At 34.4% G+C, this 22589-nt stretch overlaps 1 long non-coding RNA gene across 1 annotated transcript in view; it reads right to left on the bottom strand.

Moving 5' to 3' along the window:
• The window catches only part of LOC127538672 (uncharacterized), a 136389-nt gene that overhangs the window by 68303 nt on the left and 45497 nt on the right, over nucleotides 1-22589 (bottom strand). The window lies entirely within an intron of this gene.

A 22589-nucleotide genomic window follows, 5' to 3' on the forward strand; every position in this document is an offset into this window, starting at 1 on the left:
AGACTACAGGCCCAGCGCTATATTCACTATGTCTCTTAGAAAGCTCTGAGTTCAAATTCTGCCTCTAAATAATTGGCTATAGAATCCAGGGTTAGTCACTTAATCTTTTACTGTTCTAAGTGACTTGATGATATGATAACTTGCCAAAAAAAAGGTTCTGAACTGAATTGACAAAGGGAGGTTACTCATCTGAGAATTTCCCATAACAAGGAAATCAAAGGTTTAGTTCTTCTTCAGTAAAATTTGATACAATTTGAAGATTAAAAGCAACTGTGGCTTAAGGGATGAAACAGAACAGAAGACAACTAAAAGAAACAAAAAGAGTGGATGCTACCAGCTACAAGATAAACCAGTTACTGCAATTGAACAATGAATTTGCTATAAGTATTCTGGTTGAAAAGATTAACCTGAAAAATATATCAATACATGAATCTTGTTTTCTGACTAGAGAAAACACAAATTCATCAGTAAAGACAGAAATTCTCTCACTGGGACAAAAGTTAAACATGAATTTATTACATGAGTCCTTGTATAACTTTGTATAATGATTCCTTGTATAACATTGACTAATAATTGAAAAATAGCTTCAAGTAAGATTTTACATAAAATACAGACACAATCCTGAAGTGGAGCCAAGATAGTGGATTAGAGGCAGCAATTCAGCTAAACTCTCTCAATATCTCTTTTCAGTAATTCCTCAAATCAAATTTTGGAGTGGCAGAGTAAATAAAAAGATCAGGGTGAGGCATTTTTCCAGACTAAGACAACTTTAGGTGGTCCACAGAAGATGTCTTTGATACTAGTGTGGAGACCTACCTAAAGTTTGGTCATACAGAGGCAGCAACAACAGCAGTAGCAATATCCAGAAGCATTAAGGGAGATAGACAATTGGTCACAAAGAGATTTCTTTGTTGACACTGGGTGCAGTTGGCACAGACTGGCAATTCTATTACTCATCTGCAGTTCTGGATCAACTGTGAAAGTGAATGTGAATGAGATGAACTCTCCCATAAAATGGAAGTGGAGAACAGAATAGATCAAAAATACATTGTTTAGCTATATACAATATATAACAGGATATATATAATACATTGGATATAATAATACATTGTTTAGAAGAAACAATGAAACAGGGAGACATGGCAGAGTAAAGGTAAGGGGCAAGAGCAGAATCTATTATGTTTCACCTAAAGTAAAAAAAATGCAAGGGTAGAAATCCTGACCTCAAACAAAGTAAAAGCAAAAATAGGAAACTACATTTTGCTAAGAATTACCATAGACAATAAAACAATATCAGTACTAAAGACATACCTACCAAGTATTAGAGCATCCAAATTCTTAAGGAGAAGTTAAGTTAATTACAGGAAGAAATAGACAGCAAAACTGTACTACTGAGGGACCTCAATGATACTCTCTCAAAACTTGATAAATCCAATCAAAATTTAAACCAAAGAAACTAAGGAGGTAAATATAATATTGGATATCATATCATTCTAATTTTAGAAGAGCAAGGTAGTCTACCTGTCAAATCTATGGAAAGAGGAAAAATTCACAACAAACACGAGATAGAGAAAATTACAAAATGCAATATAGACAATTTTGATTATATTAAATTAAAAAGCTTTTATACAAACAAATTTGAGCAAGGTGAGAAAGCAAATAGAAAGCTAAGAAACAATCTTTATAGCAAGAGTCTCTGATAAAGGCCTTATTTCTCAAATATATAAAGAGAACTGAATTAAATTTCTGAGAATACAAGACATTTCTCAATTGATAAATGATCAAAGGATATGAAGAGGCAGTTTTCAGATGAAATCAAAGCTATCACATATGAAGAAGTGTAATGTCAGGACTAGCTCTCTGGAGGACCTCAGGATCAGTCCAAATTCCTAGTCTTAGTGGAGGACTGAAAGAGGTAAGAAGGAATGTAGGAGTGTGAAAAGGAAGGCAAGCTGTACAGGCTTTTACTGTGCTCCTGGCTTCCTCTTTTGTTATCCCAACTTGCAAATGTAAAGCTCAAGTAGCCTGCTGATATTTAGAATGAGATTCTTGGGCTGCCTGAAATAAAGAAGTATTGGCTAACATGATTAGAAGGCAATCTACCTTTGAATTTCCATAAAAATTAAAATCGGGAAGTCCACTATGAGAGGGGACAGGCAAGATATAAATCTTTCTCATTTGCTCTTGAGGTTTCTTAAAGAGCTGATATATATTAGAAGGTACAAATTTTATTTGGGCTGTGACAATTCTTTGTACCACACATACTGAATAAGCTGAATCAGATATTATGTTTATATCTCTTGGATAATAAGTAAGAGCCAGCATAATAATAAGTTCACATGATTGCATACAATTCATTCTACTGGGTGGACTGAAAAGACGTTCTGACTACTCTCTTTATAGTTAAGTCATGTGAGTATACAGCACAAATATTATGTTTGGATGCATCTGTAAAGATAGATGGTCCTTTAAGAGGAACCTTAGAATTTTTTTTTTTTTTAATCAAAAATCCGTTGCCAATTATATAATATCCGGGATCTCTTTAATGGAAACCCATGTGTAAAATTTGGAGCTGGGGCCAATAAAATTTGCCACTCTGGGATGGTTTTACAGCATACATTAATTTGTGCATTGGTATAAAAAGTGTGTATCTTCTCGGGTCTTGTCCCAGAAAATTGTACTATCAGGTTAATGGCCTTTAATAAGATTCTAGCCACAAGCACTAGGTAAGGAGTAAGGCTTTGTTCTGGTTGTGCTGGGAGGTTCACCTACTCTAACACACTATCTGCTTGATGAAAAACTGCTGTGAGTGCCTCTTTTGTAGCAAAAACTTATATTTCCAAGGGTTTTTGAGTAACTCTTTCAACCATGTTGGATAAAGCCAAGTTCAGCCTCTCACAAAGCTTCTTGAGATTCTTTTGTAATCTGGCATGATGAGTTTAAAGCAGTGTCTTCCCTTAAAATGTCATATAATGGTTGTAATTGATAGATAGTTAAGCCTAACACTGGATACATCTACTGGATATCTTCTATCAATTTCTGAAAGTACTCAACTTCTCTGTTCTTAAAGCTTTTGTACTGTAATCACTTTAGAATGTACATTATATCCTAAATATTGAAAAGGAGCATGCCTTTGAATTTTTTCTTGAGCTATATGCAATTTGTAATTCCTTAGTGTTTCTATGGTCTTTTGTAGACATGCTTCTAACATGCACACCCCAAGGTATCATTCATGTAATGCAATAAAATAACTTTTGAAAATGCTTTTCTTACTGGAGTAAAAGCAGCAGCCACATACATTTGACACATAGTAGGGCTATTTTTCATTCCCTGTGAGAAAACTGTCTATTCATATCTTTTATAGGACTCAGCTAAATTAATGCTGGGCACTAAAAAGGCAAAGCTTTTCATATCCTTCTTATCCAGAGAGATAGAATAAAAACAATCCTTAATGTCTATAACCTAAAGAGGCCATTCTCTAAGCAACTGAATAGGAGATGGAAGTCCAGGATGAAGAGTTCCCATAGTTCCCATTTGTTCATTTACTTTTCTTAAATCAGTCAACATTCTCCATTTTCCAGATTTCTTTCTTACAACAAATACAGGGGAATTCCAAGGATTTAGAGAAGGTTGTAAGTGTCCTTGGTCAAGTTGCTCCTGTACTATATCTAATAAAGCCTGAATTTTTTCACTTGTTAAGGGCCACTGTTCTACCCAAACTGGCATATCAGTTTTCCATTGAATGGGAACAAATGAGAGCTCTGGCATGCCTTCAATAGTAGCTCTACCTAAAAAGCCTAAGTACTTAATTGTAATCCTAACTGTTCTAAGATGTCTCTTCCCCATAAATTGGTGGGGATGTTTTCAACCACAAAATAAATGAAAACTCCCATTTCACCTTCAAAACTCCATCTCAAAGTGGTAGCACTAATTTCAGTTGCTGTTGATCCTCCTATGCCAGATATATAGTAATCTTTGGCCAATGACTAGGCCAATTGGCACCTCTGATGACTGATCAGCACCCATGTCTATCAACTTTTTCAATGGTATGCCATTTACATAAATAGTGACCATTGGATGGCCAGCTATAACAGTTGCAGTCCAGAATATTCCTGGATTCTGTTGCTGGGAGTCAAAATCTGGGCAAATATCATGAAATTGCCTATTAGGAGTATGTATCAGTAAACCTGATGCTACTACTTCTGGGTGATGTCACACATTGTGTACCTATATTAGTGACTGGGATATTAGTTACACATTCTCCAGTTTCCCAAATCAGAGTATGCATGGAAACTGTTTTGTAAGTACTCTCAGGAGGTGAAATGGTCAAGCCTACTGTGCTTGGAGGCAAAGGATATATAGGCTGGACAGGAACAGATTTCACTTCTTAAGGGGATATCTCAGTAGTCCCAGCTGCATACAACTCTATTCTCTCCAATTGTAATCCCTTTCTCCCATCAGGTTGCTTCTTGGCTGATTGAGCATGTCAGAATACTGAACTTCTAAGGACTCTCTGGGGGTAACATCAGCTACCATCATGCGTTAAGTGTTTTTTGTCTGGGATCCTGGAGCCAAGCCCTGCTTCCTGTTTCCCTGAGTCAATCTACATTCTGATGACCAATGGAAGCCTTTGTTGCATTTTTGACATAGGGTTTTGGGTCTTGTTCTCCCAACCTATTTTTTCACTCTATCTTTATGCCAACATTGAGCTTTCAAATGCCCTTCTTTACCACACTGACAGCATTGACAAGTCTCTCTGTAAATCTCTTGCCAAAAGGGACCTTGTCTTCCCATGTTCAGATCTTGAAAAGTCTGCATCATAACCTCGGTATAAAAGGTATTTGTGCCCACTGTAGCACAGCGTCTTATGATCTCCTCTAAAGGAGCATCCTTTTGTAGTCCTAGTATAATTCTTCTATGAACCCCATTAGTATTTTCCTTAGAAAGTTGTCTTATCTTAATTTCTGTTGCTACATTTTCACCAATAGTTCATATGACAGCTGTCTACAGATGTCCCAGGAAATCAGCAAAGGGTTAATTTGAACTTTGTGCTATTTTCATGAAGGCTTCCCCTCTATCTTGTCTTTCTGGGAAAATACCCCATGCTTTGATAGCAGCACAAGCAATTTGCTAATTTGCTGTTATAGGATAATTATTCTGCGCTAAAGTGTCTGCATAAGGATTTAAACCTGTTAGTTGATCAATTATTCCAGGTATATTAACTCCAGGTTGCCTATTTTGTTGGGCTTGTATTCTACAGAGTTCACTGTATGCAGAAAGCCACAAGAAGTTTTGTCCAAGTTCTATATTGGCTATAGATTTTTGTCTTTGCTTTTGCTTTGTGCCTCCTTTACCAAGCTATAGATTTCCAACCACTAGGGGTTAAAATGTCAAAAACCAAATTCTCTAATCTTTTTTTTTTTCCCTGAGGCAATTGGGGTTAAGTGACTTGCCCAGCATCACACAGCTAGAAAGTATTAAGCATCTTGAGACCAGATGTGAACTCAGGTCCTCTTGATTTCAGGACTGGTGCTCTATCCACTGCACCATCTAGCTGCCCCCTCTAATATCATTTTAACCTAAGACAATGTAGACCCATAAAGCCTGCAAGCCTTGTTTAGATCTTTGATAGTTTCCAGATTAAAAGGAATGTATCTTCTTTTTTCTTGACTTGAAGAGTCAAACTCTTCAATCACAGGGTATGCTTCTATTCTCAAGTCAGATATATCCTGTCCTTCTTCCTTCTTTTTTCTAATTAGTGCCTTTTGTAATCTTGTCATAGGGGATGGACTAAGCTGCTGCATGGTGTCACTGCCCATCCCACTCTTTCTCCTCCTTCCACCTAGGAAGGTGAAATTGTGGGAAGAGGGTCAGGAGATAGGAAATGCCCTAAAGATGCCTGCTGGGTGTAACTGAGCTGTGAAAGTGAGAAGCACCACACCCCTTAAGTTCATAAGCACTATACTTAATTCCTTTCTTGTCCAGTTCTATAGGCCAGACAGGAAAAGATTTAACCTCTCTGGGAGATATCTCAGCAGTCCAGTTGCATGCAACTCTATTCTCTCTAATTATAATTCTTTGTCCCATCAGTTTGCTTCTTGGCTGATTGATCATGTCGGAGTACTGAACTTCTAAGCATATAAATATGTACTGAAAGTATATACTTCCACTGCTTTGTCAGTACTATCTCCTTCTTGCTCTTTCTCCTCACACTTTCTTGTATGGCTGTCCACTTTAAATCTTTTCCCCATTTCAGCTGAGAAACAAAAGTTTAGCCCTTATGAAAGTTTCTTGCTTGTCTATTTTTATATTCACCCTATTTCCAGGTCACAGGGACTTCTCCACTTAGCTTATGATCGTATCAGTGGAACTGATATGTGCCCTGTTTTGCAAGGCCTTGCATTTCTGGGGTCCCGAGTTTTAGGTGCTGAAATGTAATGTCTGGATTGGTTCTCTGGATGACCTTGGGATCAGGCTAAGTCCTTGGTCTTAGTGGAGGAGTGAAGGAGACAGGAGACTCATGAGAATGGATGGTCAAAGATGAAGTCCGGAGTCTTCTTTATGTCTGTGTCTGTGGTTGAGAGACTTGTTCCCAGTCCTCCCTTAAATACTTCAGTACTATTACATGACTACAGCAACTGAGCTTGTGCAACCATTACATCACCATATCACATTAAGTATATGTTTAGAGAACCATTATCTCACACTGAGTAAGTGCTTAACTACAAGCACCCTGTTGTCCTTGATTCAAATATACCTTTTCAGGGTTCCTGGCCTCTACAAAAAAGTGTTCCAGATAACTTTGGATTAGAGAATTAAAACAACTCTGAGATACCATCTCATACCAATCAGATTGGCCAATATGACAAAAAAGAAAAGTGATAAATTTTGGAGAAAATTTGGCATTGCTGGTGAAGACGTGCATTGATCTAACCATTCTGGATAACAAGTTGGAATTATGCCCAAAGGGCAACCAAATTGTTTATACCCTTTGACACAGCCATATGGCTATTAGTTTTGCATCCCAAAGAGAACATAAAAAAGGGAAAAGGACCTACATGTGCAAAACTATTTATGGCAGCCTTTCCATGGTTGCAAAATACTGGAAACTGAAGGGATGCCCAGCAATTGGGAAATGGCTGAACAAACAGGGATATATGAATATAACAGAACACTTGTGCAATAAGAAATGACGAACAGGCAGATTTCAGAAAAATCTGGGAAATCTTGTACAAACTAATACAAAATAAAATGAGGAAGATGAGGAAAACGTTGTAATATTTTAGCAACATAATGATCCAAGACAAGTGCAAAGGACACAGGAAGAAAAATTCTATTCATAACCAGACCTGACTGAATGTAGATCAAAGTATATGTATTTTTACTTAAACTTAAGACTCAATTCAGAAGAAGACAAAATGAAAACAGCTACCAAAAACAAACAAACAAACAAACAAAAAACCCAAAACAAACCAACAGGTCTCAAAGAAAACAGCAAAACTTCCTGGAAGAGTTAAAGAGTTAAGAGAACTAGAGGAAAAATTGAGGAAAATAATGAAACAAGTCTATAGCTTGGTAAATGAGGCACAAAGCATATTGAGGAAAACAACACCTTGGAAAACAGAATTGGCTTATTGGTGAAAGAGGCACACAATTTCACTAAAGAAAAAAAGTGAAGAAGTAGAATAAATCAAATGAACATCTCTTTGTAATGGCATGGAAGCATCTGTTCTTCAGATATGAGCTGGGATAGGTGACCTCTGTGGTCCCTTCTAATTCTGAGGTATTATGATTTTAAATGCAGGTATTGGGCCAAAGATAACTGATCTGAGATTTCAACAAATAGAAGAAAGGATCTGGGGCTTTCATTTTTCTGCATGATGACATTTCACCATTACCTCCAATTACTGAATCATTTCATTCAGTTTAAAAAGTAAAATGTACTAAGCCAAGAGATTATCCTGTTTGACCAATGATTATAAAGGCTAAATGCAGAAGAACTTGTCTTGCCAAGTTTATAACCTACTCAAAATTCATGGATACGTTGTTTCGACTTGAACTCAAACCTTTTGGTGTTTGAGTTAATTTGCTCTTGGCAAAGAAAGTCCAATTTGTAAGCAAAAAAAAAAATAATCCTTCTTGGAAGCTTATTTTTAAAATTCACATATTTTTGGATATCTTAGAGCTTTTAAAAAAAATACCCCAATGTTTTCAGTGTAAATGAACCAGAAACATATGGATTAAATTTCCCTCAAACTACCACGGGGCTTAAAAATTAAAAATATAATTTTGGCAAATCCTGACCATGTTTTGGTTTTTACAAATCCCAAATGTTTGAAGGACATGTAGAAATCTAAAACATATCCCTGAAATGGACTTCTCTTTATGCCAAACTTAATCATGACATAGTCTGTTCAGACAATAATTTAAATTCTAATTTTTTGTTTTATAGCTGAAGCACATAGACACATAATAATAATAGACATAGAAATAAATAATAGTTCATTTATCTCAGGGCTTCTTCAACTTTTTTTCACTTACTATCCTTTTTCACCCAAGAAATTTTTGTGCAATTCCAAGTTTATAACTATAAAATAGTTATAAAAACCAAACGTTCACTGCTAATCATAATTTTGTGATCCCTGCATTCAGTTATGTAACTCCAAATGGGGTTGTGACTCACAGTTTTAGAAGCTTTGATCAATCTAAAGGTTCTTGAGGAAATGAGTGATATAATTAGACTTGAACTTTTTTTAAATATCAGATTATTTTGGTGGCCAGGTGGAAGAATGGAAAAATTAAGGAGAGTTGGGAAATTAAATGAGGTCATTGTGATAGTCCAAGCAAAATGTAATATGGGTCTGAACTGGACTAGTGGATATGTGAATGGGGAAGGCAATATTTTTTTAATAGGTCAGCAAGACTTTACATCTAGTTGAATATAGGGGGAGAGAAAGAGAAAGAAATCAAGGAACTCAATGAATTCTGTTTTAAACATTTAGAATTTGAGATGCTTTTGGAATGGCAAGAAAGGTTTTGGGGGAAAGAACACAAGGAATGAGATTGGAGAACTGGTACCTGTAACCCTAGTCAAGTCAATTGACCGTTTTGGGCCTCAAGTTACTCATCTGCAAAATGATGAAGGGTATGTCCTAGGAATCCTTGGTGTAGTGACTTGGCATCATGAGACTACTTGCTTTGTGAAGTTCAACTCATTTTGGATTCTCTTCCCCTCCCTTCCATTTTCTTCCCTTCTCTTCTTTTTTCCTTTCTCTTCCCTTTTTCCTTCCCTAATTTTTTCTTTGACCTCTTGTTCTAAAAGATCTGAATAATTTTCTTTTCTTATTTCTTGAAATATGATATTCAGATTACTTATCTGGTCTTGGCTTTCAGAGAGTCTGATGATTCTAAAATGAAATCTCTTTGACTTATTTTCTAGGTCAGCTGATTTTGATAGCAGATGACTACAAATTTTTCTCATTTTTTGATTTTTGACTTGATTCTAATATTTATTATTGTCTAATTGAATCATTGAGTTCTTTTGTCTCAATCATATTTTTCAAGTAGTTAAATACTTGGGTTATGTTTTCTACCTGTTATTTTAAACTAATTATTCTCTTTCCATTTTTTTTCTCATGAACTCTAATCACATTTTTAAAACAAACATCTGGCTTCTTTTTTTAACCACACTTGGAGTTGTTGTGGCCAAATCATTCTCTCCTTCCAGATTATAATTTTTCTTATTATAGAATCACTTTCTTTGCCATTTACCTTTGGACTTTTTTAATCTATAGCATTTCTTCATTGTTTTTGGAGTTTTCTTCTGTTTATTGTCTTTAGCTTGGATTCCTGGATTAGAATTTTGTACTAGGGACAGATTCAGCTCCTTCCCTATAATCTCACTTGTGCTCTTAGATGAGTGGGCAGAATTTGACTGGTCTATTTACTCTATAGTCTGCATGGAGCTGCTACTGCTTTGTCACAATTCTGGATGGATTTGATTCCTATCCACTGCAATGCCCAATGTGGCAATCTTGTTTGAGACAGGGAGCTAGAACTCAGGCCCCATTTTCTGTTTCAGTGCCTGATTTCTAAATTTGATTTTTGATGGCCCAACTCATTTAACAGACTTGGTCATCCCTATATCTGGTATAATCTCTTTCTACTGAAAAAGAGAACAAGCATTTATTAAATATCTACTATGTGCTAATCAATATGCTGATCACTTTACAATCATTATCTCATTTGATCCTTACAACCATCCTTGGAAGCAGGTACTATTATGATCCTCTTATAGTTGAAGAAACTGAGACAGATAGCAGTTAAGTGACTTGTTCAGAGTCACACTGCTAATCTAAGACTGGATATGAATTTAAATCCTCCTGACTTTATCCACTGAGCAATCTAACTGCCTCTGGGAGTTGACTTAATCCCCTTCCCAGAATAATCTTTTTAAAAGTATAAAAAAATTGAATATCTAAGATTATTAAGATATATAATTATGCTGAAATGTTATCATAATTTTTAAAATTCATAAACCCAAGTTTAAGAATCTCTGGTTTAAGTGTTCTTACAATTGTAAATCATTAAAATATACCACAGAAGGCACACTGTTAAAGACAATTTGGCATAATAAGAACAACAGAGGATTTGGAATCAGAGCACTTGGTTTAAATCCCGATTCTATTACTTGGATAATTACTATCCACTGCTACTATTACTATTATAGTAGACAAGTCATTTCCTCTATCAGGAATTTAGTTGTCTTATCTGTAAAACATAGATATTGGATTGAATGATCTTAAAAATGTTTTAGAGTACTAAATCCTACGATCATATGTACCAGTTAATCGACAAATATTTATTAAATACCAATGTATTACAGGAATCATGCTAAGTTGTGAAGAAAAAATACAAAGAATGAAACAAGTCCTATTCACAAAGAGTTTACATTCTAAAAAATAAGGGGAATTTATCTTTTTTATTATTTTTTATTTTTTAGTGATTTTACCTTTCTTTTCAGATGCTTTTATTCATTAAAAGTTCTGTTCTCTTATGTGGGTCCCTAGGTCACCATCTCTCACTTTTTTCTGCAGGGCCCTGTGTTCTCCTTCTATCAATCTATTCTCTTGTTTTTTTAAGAAGTAAGTATCATATAGCTATGTTACAAAAGGTATAAAATAAACAAATAAATATATACAATATGTCTATATACATGCACTCATACCTACTATATATGTCATTTTGACATTTATTTTTAAAAGTCTTTAAATTCTGATTTCTCCTTCCCTCTCACTTTATCCTCACACATTAAGAAGGCAAGAAATGTGATGTCAATTTATATATGAGAAATCATGCAAGACATATTTCTTTATTAGTCATGTTGTTCTTACTATGTCCAATGTTCTCCTTACATCACTTCATATAAATCTTCCTTGGTTTTTCTGTAAAGTTTCAAAAAACTTTAAACTTTCATATATCACACAACTATTTGTTCCCCAATTGATGGGCATTCCCTCAATTTCTAATTCTTTGCTACCACAAAAAAAGAAGTTATAAATATTTTTAAATAAAAGTTTATTTTCTTTCCAATTACATATAAAACAATTTTAAACATTTGTCATTTAAAATTGTGTGTTCCTATGCTCAAAAAGTTATCAAACTGTGCATATCCTTTGATCCAGCAGTGTTTCTACTGGGCTTATACCCCAAAGAGATACTAAAGAAAGGAAAGGGACCTGTATGTGCCAAAATGTTTGTGGCAGTCCTGTTTGTAGTGGCTAGAAGCTGGAAAATGAAAGGATGCCCATCAATTGGAGAATGGTTGAGTAAATTGTGGTATATGAATGTTATGGAATATTATTGTTCTGTAAGGAATGACCAGCAGGATGAATACAGAGAGGACTGGTGAGACTTACATGAACTGATGCTAAGTGAAATGAGCAGAACCAGGAGATCATTATATACCTCAACAATGATACTGTTTGAGGATATATTCTGATGGAAGTGGATCTCTTCGATAAAGAGAGCTTTAATTGATCAAAGATGGACAGAAGCAGCTACATCCAGAGAAAGAACACTGGGAAATAAATATAAACTGCTTGCATTTTTGTTTTTCTGCCTGGGTTATTTATACCTTCTGAATTCAATTCTCCCTGTGCAACAAGAGAAATGTTCGGTTCTGCACACATATATTATATCTAGGATATACTGTAACCCATTCAACATGTAAAGGACTGCTTGCCATCTGGGGGAAGGGGTGGAGGGAGGGAGGGGAAAAATTGGAACAGAAGTGAATGCAAGGGATAATGCTGTAAAAAATTACCCTGGCATGCGTTCTATCAATAAAAAGTTATTAAAAAAAAATTGTGTATTCCAAATTGCCTCCTTCCCCTCCTCTTCCTTGAGAGGCAACAAACAATTTGATATAGCTTATTAATGTGCAATGATAAAACATATTATCATATTAGTCATGTTTGAAATAATCTTCTGAACAAAAATAAAATAAGCCAGACATATAATAAGTGAAAAATAGCTGCAATATGCATTTAGATTCCATTGAATCTTTATCTGGAGGTGGATAGCATTTTTCATTATGAGTTCTTAGGAAGTGTCTTGGATTATTGTATTTCTGAGAATAGCTAAGTATTCACAGTTTATCATTATGTTTTTGTTACATTGTTGTTACTGTATACAATCTTCTTCTGGGTCTGCTCGTTTCACTTTGCATCAGTTAATATAAATTTTCTCAGATTTCTCTGAAATCATTCTGTTCGTCATTTCTCATATTACAATAGTATTCTATTGCAATCATATATTACAATTTTTTTAGCCATTCCTCAATTGATGGGCATTCTCTCGATTTGTACTTCTTTACTACCATGAAAAGAGCTGCTATAAATATTTTTGTACAAATTTGTCCTTCCGCCCTTTTAAAAATCTCTTTGGGATACACACCTACTAATGATTTTGATGTATTAATGAGTATGCACAGTTTCATAGCCCTTTAAGAATAGCTCCAAATTGCTCTCCAGAATTATTGGAACAATTCACAACTTCACCAACAATGCATTTATGTCCCAATTTCCCTACATTTCTTCAAACATTTATAATTTTCTTTTTCTATCATATTAGCCAATATAATAGATATGGAACTGTACCTCAGAATTGTTTTAATTTGTAATGTACATAGGCATAATTGTACATATAAGTCCTTTTCCTTTTCCTGTAATCTCTCTATGATACAGACCTAGTAGTAGGATTAAAGGCTATACACATGATATATTGTTGATCAAAAGCAAAACGATGTGTTACCTTTCTCAGAATCATAGAATCAGAGCAGGTGTGGATCTTAGAGGTTATCTAACCCATTTTTACAGATAGATGAGAGGTTAAGGGTCTTATCTAAGGTCACAGAGCTATTAAATAATAGAAATGGAATTTGAATCGAGATTCTTTGATGCCAAATCAAATAATGTTTTAAATTTATTTGTCCATGTATTATTGTCCATTGTATTGTCCATTAATAAGAAAAAAAATTTTTACCCAAGGGAATTAGTTTCTGATGGTAGAATTTCACCTGTTACTAATAGGTTAATGGGGGAAAATGTAGGTAAATTTTAAAATCATACCAGGCATAGACAAGATTGTAAGAGTCATCATGTGATAACCAAGTTGCTTCTGGAGTGATCAGCATTTCATCAAGTGAAAAATAAAAGTGTATTCAAAGTTAAACCAATAGGATTCTGTCCTTTATTTTATTCTTCCTGTTTTGACAGATTTTTTCTCTTTAAAGGTGAAAGGGTTTTCTAATCAGACAGCATCCACATACCATACTCCACACCTTCAGCAACCCAGAATTCCTAAATGAATTTTCTTTTGACTTTCTAAGAAGTGAGAAATGAGAGTTGTCAGCAGGGCAGAATTCTTGGCATGTGACTTTTCTACTGAGGATGGAGAAACAGATTAAATGTAGACAAAGGAAGTCAGTATGTCCCAGAAGTCTTTGAATAAAATAATAATGATAATAAAAGTTAGCATTTATATAGTGCTTTAAGGTCTACAAAGCACTTTACATCCATCATCTCATTTAATTTTCACAGCAACCCTGGGAAATATGTGCTATTAATAATCACATTTTACAGATAACTAAACAGGCTGAGAGGTGAAAGGATTTGCCCAGAGTCTTACAGCTAGAGTTTGAGGAAGGATTCAAAATCATGTCTTTCTGATTCCAAATCTAGTATACCACCCAACTGCTCATATGGCTCAAAATAGCTATGTGTTGTTAAAATTCTTTCTCCTTCACTCACCATAGTTGAATTTCAGAAAGGAAAGCAAACAAAAAGGGAGATTAATTACCATGTATGGCAAATTTAATATACACTTAAAAAGCAGCAGAAGTTCACAATTTTGTATGCAATTTTATTTATTGTTTCTATACTGAAATGTTAATTAAAAATTATTAACATAATAATAACAAAAACATTAATTTGCAGAATTCAAAACAAATCCTGGGAGAAGAGAGGAGGCAATACTTGCAATTGATCTGACCACTGGCCCTTTTCCCTTAGTGAGCCCAATCAAACCAAATTTATATTAGTCATCCAATCCTTGGTTAATATAAGTATAAATGTGTTCTGACTATTCCAAAGAGATCATAAAAAAGGGAAAGGGATCTGTATGTACACGGATGTTTGTGGTAGCCCTCTTTGTAGTGGCCAGAAACTGGAAACTGAGTAGATGCTCGCTGATTGGAGAATGACTGAATAAATTGTGGTATATGAATATTATGGAATATTATTGTTCGGTAAGAAATGACCAACAGGATGATTTCAGAAAAGCCTGGAGAGACTTACATGAACTGATGCTGAGTGAAACGAGCAGAGTCAGGAGATCCTTATATACTTCAACAACAATACTATATGATGATCAATTCTGATGGACCTAGCCATCCTCAGCAATGAGATGAACCAAATCAGTTCCAATGGAGCAGTAATGAACTGAACCAGTTATGCCCAGCGATAGAACTCTGTGATATGACTAAGAACCATTACATTGAATTCTCAATCCCTATATTTTTGCCTGCCTGCATTTTGGATTTCCTTCACAGGCTAATTGTACAATATTTCAGAGCTCAATTCTTTTTGTACAGCAAAATAACAGTTTGTTCATGTATACTTATTGTGTATCTAATTTATACTTTAATATATTTGATATCTACTGGTCATCCTGTCATCTAGGGGAGGGGGTGGGGGAAGGAATGGAAAAATCGGAACAAAAGGTTTGGCAATTGTCAATGCTGTAAAATTACCCATACATATAACTTGTAAATAAATAAATAAATATATATATTATTTAAAAATTTTATTAAAAAAATAAATAAGTGTGTTCTGACTACACCAACATCTCCATGGGATCATTTGATTGGTTCTGTCCAACTCTGAGTAAAGTAAAATGATTTATGTCCTTCTCTTTTTCTGCTCTTCCTCTATGAATCTGATTACAGAAGGAGTCCAGCAGCTTCTTGGTGCCAGGGCTGACAAGATGATACCTTATCTTTGTCAGTGGAGAGAAAATAGTTTGCTATTTGCCAGAATGAAACTCCCCATTATCAGTGTCAGGAAAAGAAAGGAAGAAAAAGAAAGAAAGAAAGAAATCAAGAAAGCAAGAAAGAAAGAAAGAAAGGAAGAAAGAAAGAAGAAAGAAAGAAAGAAAGAAAGAAAGAAAGAAAGAAAGAAAGAAAGAAAGAAAGAAAGAAAGAAAGAAAGGAAGGAAGAAAGAAAACACATTTTTTTAGCCATTCCTCAATTGATGGGCATTCCCTCAATTTGTACTTCTTTACTACCATGAAAAGAGCTTCTATGATATTTTTGTACAAATATGTCCTTTCCCCCTTTTAAAAATCTCTGGGTTATACACCTACTAATAATTTTGATGTATTCATAGGTATGCACAGTTTCATAGCCCTCTAAGCATACAATTTTGTATGCAATGTTATTTATTGTGTTTTTAAGAAACTCAAAGAAAGAAAGAAAGAAAGAAGGAAGGAAGGAAGAAAAAGAAAGAAAGGAAAAAAAAGAAAGGAAGGAAGGAAGGAAGAAAGGAAGGGAAGGAGGGAGAGAGGGAAAGAGAGAGAGAGGAAGGAAGGAAGGAAGAAAAGAAGAAAAAGAAAGGAAGGAAGAAAGAAGGAAGGAAAGAAGGAGATAAGTAAGAAAGAAAAAACCCAATGCAGAAAGAGAAGATGGAATAAGAAAAATCAAATTGCTTCCTAAAGTCATTCATCATGGGCTTTAGTAACAAAATGTTCCCAAACTCTTAGTGCAGTCTCATGAAACCAGAGCTGACTTCTTGCTAAATTCCAATATTAGTCACAGTTCTGTGGTCATGAAATGCACTTATCTATTTATTTGGTTTGAATTTTTTTTAAAAGGAAAGTTTCTCATGCCTGTAACAATTCATTTTGTGTGGTTGGGGTGTGAGGATTAGAGGGATGAGAAAAGAAGGAAGGGGTGGGGGGAAAGATTGTTTGGATTTTCTGTTTACATGGCATCACAGAAAGCACTACAGGGGAAGAAAAGAATCTTCTCTTAGAGGCTGATAGAAGCCAAACTTTACCAAGTAGGAACAATGAAGGCAATGTTACAAGGGAACCAGAAGCTTTCAACAAGAGTGGGTATAGGGGGTAGTGATATTAAAAGTAAAACCCTGCACTATTAGCTAACAGAGTTGCTCCAACAGTCTTGACCAAAAAGGGACATACAAACTTGCTCCCATTAGCTTGTTAACAGAGAGCAATATATCTGATCAAGATGTCAAAATGGAATGATTCATGGGATTAATCACCGATAGGATAAACTCTATTTCCTTTCATACATCTTTGTCATTATGAGGCACCTGCTCTGTGCCAGTGGTGCATTACATCCAGATCTGCAAGTGGACCAAGGGTAAACTTGAGCAGGTTTTAGCAGAATCTAAAACCTTGTGACATATAGAAATGACATGTTAATACTTAATGTGGCAGAAAGCTGAGCTACAACATGCATACTGGTTGGTAATGCTGTTTGGGATCTTTGGTCAAAGAGGCAATATTTGATATCAAGAGATAAAAAAGCTTGGGCCCTAGAGTCAAGAAATCAGAGTTCAGGTTCCAGCTTTGTTTCATGCTAGCATTGGGAATGTGAACAAATACTTGGAGCCTTGACTTTAAAATCTCTCTCTGTCTCTGTCTCTCCCTCCCTCCTGCTCTCTTCCTTCTTTCTCTCCCTCCTGACTTCCTCTCCCTCCCTCCCTCCTTTCCTCTATCTTCTTCTCTCCTTTTTCTTCTTCCCTCTCTTCCTCTTTCTCTCCTTCACTTTCCTTCTCTCTGTCTCTGTATCTTCTCTCTTCAAATATATTCATATTCATATATTTTGTATTTATATTATAGTTTTCAAGCACATTTGCTCTTCCTTAGCCAGAAACTACCCTTTGTACCTTGTAAAAAAAGAGAGAAGGAAAAAAAAAACATTTAACAAAAACAACCAATATAGTAGCTGAGTCTGACAGCATATACTATATTCTACAACTATATTTTGTGGAAAAGAAGAAAGGTTGTATTTTTACAACCTCTCTCTAGGACTAAGCTTGATTCTTATAATTACTTTAATTCAGTTTCTTTTGTTGTTGCTGTTCTTATTCTTTCTTTTACATTGTTGTGGTCATTAGCTATGGTGCTTTCTTGGTTCATATTTAATTCTACATCTGTTCATATATCTTTCTATCTTTCTCTTAGTTCTTTATATCCATTTCTTATATGTCTCAGTTTTCATTTTGTAACATGAGGATAACAATAATACTTGTATGGTGGAATCTATTTAAAGTTTAAAATAAAGTTTCTCATAATAAAAGCAATTTTTTATATGGTAGAATAGGGCTTCTTTTAGAATCATTGTGGGAACATTGTTTTCTAAAACTTAAAATGTTATATGAATGATCAGTATTATTCCAACTCTCTTTTATCCTCATGTTTAATCTGCTGATAGTTTCCATAGATACTAAAGATCAGATAAGTCACTGATAGGACTGAGCTGAAGGAGCATTTGTCCATTTTGTTCTTCATACTGATCAAAATCATCATTTCCCTTAATGCTCATCTCTTACATGGATAACCTAGTAAATAACATAAGTGTTAAAATTTAAAATGGCTTGGGGTGAAAGTCATAGGAAGTCATCTTCACCCATAAAAACAAAACAAAATAAAACAAAAAGATCTCACAATGCCCCAGGAATTCTATTATAATTTATCTCCTTGGATTAATGAGCTTTCTTTTAAAATTCCAATAAATATGCTATATATAAGAGAAAGAGTTCTGGTGTCTAATCCTGACTTCATTGAATTGATGATGAAGCATTCCTCTTGTTTCTTGGGGAAAAAAGCTGATGGATTATAGATGAGGAATGGAGCATATACTTTCAGGCATGGCTAATATGTTGATTTGTTAACTGTATTTATTAAAAGAATAACAGGAAAGCATTGGGATTCAGTCATGTCTGACTTTCCATGACTCTATTTCAAGTTTTGTTTTTGTTTAATTTTTTTTTTCGTAAAGATGTGGCAGTGGTTTGCTATTTCCTTCTGCAACTCATTTTACAGTTAAAGAAATGGATGCAAACAGGATTAAATAACTTGCCTAGGATCACATAGCTATTGAAAGTCAAAGACTAGATTTGAATTTGGAGTGATTCCAGCTGATCTATCTATTGCATCATGTACCCCCATGATGAGAGGTAGAATGGGGGGGGGTGGAACCACTCTAGATTTAATTAAGATCTCTGGATTTGATTTCTGATTGTCATTACTAGGTAGGTAACTGAGCAAATCAGGCTATAACATGAAGTTGTTGGACTTTAAAGTCTCCCCTATTTTAATTTTTTTAAAAAAAGTGAGATTCTATCGAAATGCATCATCTACAGGTGGGACTTTGGGATTGTGACCAAATAGAGTATAACTGAAAGATTCCATTGGTCTAATGAATAGACTTTAATTGGTCCCGGGAAGTATTTTTTCTCCCTATTTGTCCACCTATGTTTCTTGATATATGATTGCAATGGAATACTATTGTGCTATAATAATGATGAACTCATTCATTGTAGAAAACAAAGGGTAGTTTTGCATGAAATAATGAAGAGGAAAATGAGCAGAACCAAGAGAACATTGTGTACAGTAACAGCAATATTGTTTTAAGAACAACTTTGAGTGAATAAGTAATTTTGACTATTAGAAATATCCAGATTAACTACAATGCATATAAATAAGTATCTTCAACTAGAGAAAGAACTGATAAATATAAGTATGTATATATATATATTTCTAGGGTGGGAGATGGAGGGTAGGAAGAGAAGGGGCAAAAACTTTCTATGATAGCTTTAAAAGGAATAACAAGTTGTGCATAATAATTTGCAGTTTCATATATCATTTTTTAAATAAAATATACCATGTTATAGAAATACTGGTTTTATCCAACAAATTAAAATTTTTAAAAAAGAATCATAGTGCCTAGAGCCTAGAGATCATATAATCTAACTTTCTCATTTTACAGTTGAAGAATTAAGACCTTGAGTCAATATCCATCAGATCTTTGGGGATTGTTTAATTCTTCCTCAATGATAGTATTAGTTGCTGTGATGCAGGTAAATGTGGAAAGATCTAGGGAAAATTGGGAAGGATAATTGAGCATCCTGTAGGAAGAGTAGTCCTGAGAATGTAAATGACACACTTGGATAGCTATTTCCTTTGTCTTGGGAAGGGGCTAAGAAAAAAACAGGTGACATTAGAATCAGGACAAGTGTCAGAGCTTTTCATTGTTATCTTACTTTGGAAAAGTATAAACAAACAATGATTTGCAGTGAATTAGAGAAAGATTGAATCATCATGCACTGAAGAATGTTTTATCTGATAAATAATTTAGGAAAGCTTGGTGCAAAGTTGAAAGAAATAAATCAAGATAAAATCCCAAATAAATGACAATAAAGAGAATGAGAGAATGGAAGGAAAGAAAATATTTTGTGTACCAAACATTTAAAGAACAATTAACTCCGATGCTATATAAACTATTTGAAAAAATAAAGATTGAAGGAGTTCTACCAAATTCCTTTTATGACATGGACATTGTATCAATACCTAAACCAGGTAGGTTGAAAACAGAGAAAGAAAATTATAGACCAATCTGCCTAATGAATATTGAGTCTAAACTAAAATATTAGCAAAAAGATTACAGAAAATCATGCCCAGGATAATACACTATGATCAAGTAGGATTTATACCAGGAATACAGGGCTGGTTCAATATCAGGAAAACTATTAGCATAATTGACTATATCAATAACTAAATTTACAAAAACCATGTAATCACCTCAATAGATGGAGAAAAAGCATTCGATAAAATCCAACATCCATTCCTAATAAAAACACTTGAGAGTAGAGGAATAAATGGACTTTTTCTTAAAATAGTCAGGAGCATCTATTTAAAACTGTCAGTAAGCATCATATGCAATGGGGAAAAATTGGAACCTTTCCCAGTGAGGTCAGGAGTGAAACAAGGTTGCCCACCATCACCATTATTATTCAATATTGTATTAGAAATGCTAGCCTTGGTGATAAGAGTCGAGAAAGAGATTAAAGGAATTAGAGTAGGTAATGAGGAAACCAAACTATCACTCTTTACAGATGATATAATGGTATACTTAGAGAACCCCAGAGATTCTACTAAAAAGTTATTAGAAATAATTCATAATTTTATCAAAGTTGCAGGATACAAAATAAATCCACACAAATCCTCAGCATCTTTATACATCACCAATAAAATCCAACAGCAAGAGATATAAAGAGAAATTCCATTCAAAATAACCATCGATAGCATAAAATGTTTGGGAATCTATCTACCAAAGGAAAGTCAGGAATTATATGAGCAAAATTACAACACACTTTCCACACAAATAAAGTCAGATCTAAATAACTGGAAAAATATTAAGTGCTCTTGGATAGGCTGAGCAATATAATAATAAAGATGACAGTACTCCCTAAACTAATTTATTTATTTAGTGCTATACCAATCAGACTTCCAAAAACTATTTTAATGATCTAGAAAAAATAACAAAAAAATTCATATGGAAGAACAAAAGGTCGAGAATTTCAAGGGAATTAATGAAAAAAAAAATCAAAGAAGGTGGCCTAGCTATACCTGATCTAAAACTATATTATAAAGCAGCAGTCACCAAAACCACTTGGTATTGGCTAAGAAATAGATTAGTTGATTGGTGGAATACGTTAGGTTCACAAGACAAAATAATCAATAACTATAGCAAACTAGTATTTGACAAATTCTTGTCTCCACTGCTTGACATATGTCAAATGCATCATAAATACTCATTGATTTTCTTGAAATTTCTACCTCACAAGGTGATTGTGACAAAAGATCTTTACAAACTGTACAATGTTATTAAAATGAGTTCATAAAATCATAGATGTAAAACTGGAAAGTATTATAGAGATCAGTGAATCCAACTCCTTCATTTTTACTTTTGAGGAATCTGAGGTCCTTTGCTTAGACTTATTTGTAGTAATCTTAGTTTCTCTGACATCACAGTTCCATATATTCTCCCTCTCTCCCTCAATCATACATAGTATAACATCTTTGAGAGAAGGGTTATATATTACATCTCTTTTTGTATTTCCAGTGTCTATAACAATATCTTGCACATGAAAAATGCTTAAAATAATTACTAAATTCAATTCAATGTGAGAGGAAATATGGGGGAAAGAGCCTTGGCTGTGGAGACAGAGAGAAAATGGGTCACAATTTTGCCTCTATCATTACCTGTGTGATTTTTGGGCAAATCACCACCTCTCTTGGCTTCAGTTTCTTCACCTGTAAAGTGAAGAGGCTGTATTAGTTGATATCTATAATATTTTTTGGCTCAAGATTTGTGGGTTTTTTTTTTTTTTCGAATTTGACAAATTCAGTTCAATGGAGAAAAGTCTAATTATCTCTTTGAAACAAAATAAATATGCTAACACATTCTTTCTTTATAGAAAACTGCCTTACTCAAACAGGAAGCATGTGAATACTGTTTCCTTTTAAAATGCAATAAGATCTCATTATAAAGAGCTTAGTTATTGTACAGATTTTATTATTGTGAATTGAGTCAGGTCTCCTATGTATATAGTCACTTAGAAAGCATTTCTCTCAGTGGAACAGGGATTATCCTCAGCTCTCTTCTCCCAAGATTCATCCCAACCCTCTGCCTTAACACAAACAAGAACATTACAATAAGGAACTCTTATTGTATTTTTAACTATACATACATCAAACACCATTTATCACTGAGTTCTAACAAAAAAGATATATATTTTTTTAAAAAACAGGACACAATCTAATCCTCAAAGTAATAAGCAATCACCCTATCCTTACATCTGCCTGTCTCAAATATACTTGCTATTTTTTTTAAGCTTCATTTCTTTTTGGACATGGAACCACTTGGAGTCATTCAATTCTCAACATAGTGTATACTATGGTGTTCTATGAGTTAGTACAGTGGTATGGACACAAA

Source organism: Antechinus flavipes, chromosome 1 (assembly GCF_016432865.1).
Source record: "Antechinus flavipes isolate AdamAnt ecotype Samford, QLD, Australia chromosome 1, AdamAnt_v2, whole genome shotgun sequence".
Lineage (NCBI taxonomy): Eukaryota > Metazoa > Chordata > Mammalia > Dasyuromorphia > Dasyuridae > Antechinus > Antechinus flavipes.